Source organism: Pteropus alecto, unplaced genomic scaffold (assembly GCF_000325575.1).
Source record: "Pteropus alecto unplaced genomic scaffold, ASM32557v1 scaffold354, whole genome shotgun sequence".
Classification (NCBI taxonomy): domain Eukaryota; kingdom Metazoa; phylum Chordata; class Mammalia; order Chiroptera; family Pteropodidae; genus Pteropus; species Pteropus alecto.
This window is the reverse complement of record NW_006435759.1, coordinates 689,176-696,112: the sequence shown is the minus strand read 5'-3', so window position 1 is coordinate 696,112 and position 6,937 is coordinate 689,176.

Below are 6,937 nucleotides of genomic sequence, written 5' to 3'. Positions count from 1 at the left end.
TTTTAGGAAACCTACTTGCTCCCATAAAAAGCCATAGTTTATTGTAAAAATTAGAAAAAAAAAAAAAAGGAAAATTTATGCATTGGTAGGCATTTACTGAGTAGAAAATATATTAAAGCTATGTCACAAATGTGTTTTTTTTGTGGTGGGACTTTTATACAAGAGCTGAACTGGCTGAGACTTCCTAAAATACTAGTTCAAAAAAGTGCTGTGGGTGTGAATCTTATTTCACAAATTCTTGATATGTAAATGTGTCATAAATTAATTATAAATTTGAGCTCTTAGCTAGCCCAAATGATAGAAAAGTCAACCTCAGATATTGCTAAGACTCCCCTGGCCATGCTAATCCAACATAAGGTCACTTATAGATCCCAGGGGTCATATACTAGAGGCACTAACAGTCCTCAGGCCCCAGTGGTTAGGGCCACGATACCTAGTGTTTTTTGAAAGTGGCCAGGCCTCTGGTCTTTCTTTCCTTTGAGACTGAGTTTTTTTGTTACAGCTGGAAATCCCAGTGTCTAGGGCCCCACCTCCCTAAAATCACCGGCCATTATTTACCAGCTTTGTCACCAACCTGGATCCTTTCAACAGTAGTCACAGATCTGCAGAATTTCTGCAGAATTTCTCCTCCTGCTTTCACTGCCTTCTTCTCTGCCCTCTGAAGTACATTGATTTGTCTCCTGCATACCCTTTCCCATCCGGATCCATAGCTCAAATTCTTCAGTGAGCTTGGGCTCTCACTAAAGGCAAGATCAGAGGTAGTCATTAGCAGCTTCTGCTTAAGGCCCAGTAATACAAACCACTCCTGAGACCAGTAAGCACTATGAACCGGCAACCATCAGCAGAAAGTGGGGAAGGAAGGGAAATTGCAGCAAAAACAGAGTACACTAACGTCTCAACCAATTACTTTCCACCAAAGCTGGAACTGAAGACAATTCTTTTCCTAGTAATCTCCCTACAGAAACCACAGGCATTCTTTATACCTCTAAGCACCTTCAAACTGCATTCGAAATTCGGGTTGTGAGTCTAGAAATCTTTCTTTGCTAATTTGTTGTACATGAATGCCTGCAGAAGCTTTTGAATGCTAAATGCTGTGGGAGGGGCAGTTTCCATGGTGACTCTTCAATGCACCCTTATTCTTGCACTTCAGCTAGATCTTCATTGCTGAGCTGATGTGAATGAGAAGGTAACAACTCAGTCACATCTGGAGGGCAGAAGGAGATGGGAGAGATGCAGCCTGTTTAAACACAGCTACATTCTGAACCCACTGAGTTGTACTCTGTTTACCCTGCACCATTTCTTCATGGTTTCCCTAGCCCCAGTATGGGAAAATATATTTGCAACCTACATGACAAAGGACAAATTTCCATAATATAGGAGGAGGAGAGCTTGTAAGTTAATACGAAAAATACCAAAACACAATAGAAAAAAATGAGCAAAGGACATAAATAGGCAGTTTACAGAAAAAGAAAATGGCTTACATTGTCAAAATATGCTTGACCTCATTCATAATGAAGGAAATACATATTTAAATGATTCCATTTTTCACCTACCATATTAGAAAAGATCTAAAAATTTGATAATGTACAGTATCCAGAGGATGTAGAAAACCCATCATTTTATACACTCTTATTGGGAAGGTAAATCGGTATAATCTCTTTGGAGAGTGAATTAGCAATTCCTCTTCTAGAAATCCATCCTACAATTGTAATTACTTAAAGATTTAAAAACACAAATAAAAGAATATTTATGGAAGCATTGTTGAAGCAAATGACTGGGATAGAGGAAACAAGTTATTGATGTATCCGGACAGTTCTTCACACAGGGCAATGAGAGACAAAAATATGTTGGGTTTTCCTCACATTCGATGAACTGTATGCTCAATCTGTTTGCTAAACACTGTTAAAGGATAATTCTGGAAAAAAGAAAAGTAAAATCAAGACTCTCATGCAGATATAAAATGACCACATGTTAAAGTCATAACTGGTTCAAAGGAGAAGTCAAGCACAAATTCATGTGGAATAAAGAAATGGTGAAATGTATGTGCAAATGGGGACAAAACAGGTTTTTCCACGGGTGGAGGAGGTTGTCCCTCCACCTGACAGAATTGATTTGCATGTAAATAGATGGGAATTGTTTTGCATTGTTATCAGTTATCTATAGGTTATAGGATCATAAAATAGCTCTCATAGAGAAAGAATCTGTAATGATGCAAGGCATGCTACAGTGCAGTTTTCCATCAAAGCAATTTTCTGTACAAGATTTAAGTGTTAAATGCAAGAAGTCTAACAGAGTATAAAATACTGGGGTCCCAAAGGTATATAAAAAAGGGGCATTCAAGTATATATACATATGTACATATATATGTTCACCTCCACATTGATTATTCCTCAATGTAGACAGAAGAAATTGGTAATTGGGGCTGACACTGGGGAGAGGAACTGAAAGTTGGGAATCTGTGATGAAAGGGAAATCTATTTTTTACTGTATGCCTTTATATACATTTGCCACAAGCATATATCATTTTTTCAAGAAAAATAAAAGGAAATCTCTCATAAACCTTAGTGTGACAAATAATAAAGCAATGAAATATATAAATCAAGCATTGTAGAAAATACAAGGAGAAATAGATAGAAATGCAGCAGTCACAGAGGGGAGAGAGAGCCCTTACCAAACCTCCTTCTGGTTTTGACAATTGAGCAAACAAAAAATAAGTAAGGCTATGAAGAGAGTTTTCAACAGGGCTGCATATTAAGAGCGATTAGGGAGCGTCTTTAAAAAGCATTTTTATTTCAAACATGGAAAAATAGACAGACTAGTCTGATGAACCCACATGATCTACCATCCAACTTCAACAGTTCATGGCCAACTAATTCCCCACCCACTCTCCTCTTTTGCGTATTATATTGAAGCAAATCCCAGAAATCAGATCATTTGATCTATAAGTATGTCCTCCAATGAGTATCTCTAAAATATAAGGACTTAAAAAAAAATAACCACAATACCATTATCACTTTTTTGAAATTAAAAATTCATATGAAAAAATTCATGAGCATAATATCATTTTCATACCTAAAAGAGAACAGTAATTTCTTAACTTTATTAAAGATTCAGTGTTAAAATTTTCAGTTGTTTCATCAATATCATTTTTAAAAGTTTTATTTGAATTAGAGTCTGTATAAGGACCAGACATTTTGAGTAGTTGATATATCTCACAAGTCTCATAATCTAGACATTATGTAGGGAGCTTCTAAAAAATATTGTTGTCCAGTCTTCATCCTGACAGTGTTGAAATTTACCTGAGCCCTGTGTTTCAGGAAAACTGTGACAGTTAAGAAACACACACACACACACACACACACACACAGCCTCTTTTGTGCTCTAGAAAAGACTTACTACAAAGGACCATCCTTTCCCAAAGGACGTTAGGTAAAACTCACATATGCCATGGTCATTTGTTTACCTATGACAAGACTAGACACAGACTCTCTAAGTTCCCATTCTTGGCCTCATAAACAATTAGCTGAACTGCTTGTTTCTACTAAGCAATCAAAACAAAATGCTTGTTAAGTAAATTTTAGTTAAGAGTCTCTCCTTCTGCCAGGTCCCTGAGCTTCAGCCTATTCTCAGCCTGAGCCAGCAGACCCCTAACTCCTTAACACCCTCTCCGAAGAAAAGGCTGGCCTCAGGTTTAAATATTCTCTGATCTACTATCCCATCAGGTCACTCTTTCACCCCGTTTTTCCAAACCTGGTTCCTTCTTGTCTTGTTTACTCCTCTCTATAAATGAAAATTTATTTTTGCCTAACCTTGGAGATTCTCTCTAATTCAATAGACCTCTTCCCTTTAGTGGAATGGTCCCTCCCACTCCGCTTTGCAATACCTCTGAATAGTCTCCCCTTACTAAATCTGTTTCTTTTTTTTTTTTAATTTGACAATTCCCAGAAAATTTGATATTGTTTTTCTCTAGTTTATTATAATATGAAATGAAATTTGAGAACCACCGCTTGGAGGATGTGAACAATACAATTGCTAAGATAATCTAATATATATCTGTGTTAGTCTGTGTTCCTTCAGAAGGCAAATTCTGAGGCGAGGTCTCGGTGCAGATGGTTTATTCAGGAGGCAATCTCAAGAAGAACAAGAAAAAGAGCAGGGACAGTTAGACAAGAGGGAAGAAAACCCCACCCAGGATGCATAAAATGAGTGGGTTTCCCTTGTAGGTAACTGAAGCTCAGTTCCTCTGGGGATTGTTTGAAGAACATATAGAATGTACCTTAGATTTGATCTCTCAAGGGACTGTGAAGCTGGAAACCACTTTCTCCTGTCCCTCACTGGTTGAGAATTATTTCTGAGGGTTCTAAGTCTAAAACCCTGCCGGGCATCATCAAGTAGAGAGGCAGAGATGTATAGGTTCTTAAGATGTATAGGTTCTCCTCCAGCTACATGCATAGTCAGAGGGGGCTGAGGAAGTGTGGTGCCAGGATCAAGAGTGCTTTCTTGAACTTTACACCTACAGAGAATATTCTTTTTTAATTCTTGCAAGTACTAATTGAACACCGAAAGTTGACCACAAAAAATTCTCTATAAATTCCTCAAAACAGAAATTTTAACTAAGATTTGTTGAATACTTACCATGTGCTGAAGGTTTTTTACATAGATTATCTTAATTTAACTCTTAGGACAATCATCTGATATACATATTACTAAATCTCAATTTTACAAATGAAAAAATTGAGTCTTAGGTTAAATGCTCTGCCCAAGGTCATGTAGCCAGAAAAAAATTTAAAAAAAGAAAACCAAACCAAACCAAAAAAAACCAAAAAAACAAAACCAAAAACAAAGAAACGAATAAACAGAAAAACAGAGCAGAGATTTAAATCCCAGCCTTCTGACTCAAGAATGCAAACTGTTAACAACTATAAGGCATACTTCCCAACAGCTTTTAATCATAATGTGGGAAAACTATAAGTTAATAGTAACAATGGTATATATGATCCAACGATAAATACCCCAACCATTTGGGGTTTTAAAAAAATGTCTGTACAGAGAAAATGAAAACGATAAGAAAAACCCTATATGGCAAAATTTATGAGTAATGGTTAAAGCCACGATGAAAAAGAATATCATTATGAATAAGAAAGAGTAATATATGAATTAAACATTCTACTCAAAAGGTTAGGAAAAGAACAATTTAACCTTGAACAATGGAAGTATGGAATTAATAAAAATGACAACAGAGAGGACTCCCAATTCAGGTCGATGGGATAACCAGAACTGTCTGTACCCTCCTGCAGAGACAACCAAAAAACATAAAATATATGAAACAAGACACTTAATATTAGACAACAAGGACAGTGATCCCTAACAAAAAAACAAAGGAGGTGAGTCCTACCTTGAGAGAGTTTCCAGGCCTTGGTACAGGACAGGGAACCCAGGCAGAGACTAGTAGACTCCTTGAGTTGAAGAGAGTGAGCCGACAGTCTGGAGGAGAATATGACAGCTAGAGTTCTCAGAATGGGCTACCAAAGAGGGGAGAACTGCACAGGGAGAGAAACCCAGAGACCTGTAGAGGATTCTCCTCAAGTATTCAGCAGAATACTGATTAGTGAATGTATGTGAAGACACAACCTGAGGTCAGGGAAAGTACTCAAAAGGGTGAGAGGAACAATACCCGGTGATCACACAGAGCCAGGAATAGTATCTGTTCCCGCGAGCCAAACCGAGACACCTCAAGATTCACAGAGCACTGGGTTAAGTATACAGAAGAGTCTTAGAGCCTCAGTAGTGGGAAATACTAAGTCCTAGAATGAGCGCTATTGAAGTACCACCTAACAAATTTCAAAGCAAGACTCAAAAGGTTCAAACTTTTTCCAAGTAACTTAGCAGTATCCCAGAACAAAGCTCAGGAATGTTTATAGGAAGATAAATATCCACATCTAACAGAGTAAATTTTATAATGTTTGCCATGTAACAAAAAATTGCCAGGCCATGCAAAAAAGTAGGAAGATATGACCCATAGAGAGAAGACAAATTATTTTGTTGAAGCCACCTAGAATTGACACAGATATTAGAATTAGCAGACCAGAATATTAAAACAGTTATTGTAATTGTATACATGTGTTCAAAAATTAAGTAGAGACATGGAAGATGTAAAAAAGAAAGATTTAAATAAAGCTTTCAGAGATGAAAATTGCAATGTAAGTGGACCGTAGAACAACTCCAGGAGGCCTAATATAAGTATAGTTGGTGTTTTCAAAGGAGAGGAGAGAGAGGGGAAGACAGAAAAAATATTTAAAGAAATACTGTCTGAAAATTTCTCAAATTTGATGGAAACTATAAACCTATATATTGAAGAAGCTCCACAAATACTCAAGCACAGAAAATTTGAAGAAACACAACACTAAAGCACATCATAATCAAGTTGCTTAAACCCAGTGATAAAGAGAAAATCTTAAAAATAGCCAGAGGAAAAAAGTATGCTACATATCAAGGAACAGAGACAAGGATGACTTTAGGTCTTGTTGAAAGCAACACAAGTGAGAAGATAATGAAGTAATATCTTTAAAGCACTAAAAGAAAAGAAAATACCTGTCAACCTAGAACTCTGTTCCCAATCAAAATATCTTTCAAAAGTGAAGGTATATTAAAGATATTTTCAGATTTTGAAAGGCTGAAAGAAGAATCCACTAAATCACATACAACAAGAAATATTAAAGGATGTCCTTCAGGCTGAAGGAAAATGATATCTGGTAGAAATCCGGATTTACACAAGGGGATAAAGACCACCAGAAATGGAATCTTTATAATGCTTAGTTTGTGCGCACATCTCTGAATCCAGATATGTGCTCAGGCAATGCCTCATACTTGCAACTTTCTCAGGAGGATTACCCTTAAAATATTGAAGCTGTCTTACCCAGAGGTTCCGGAATTATTC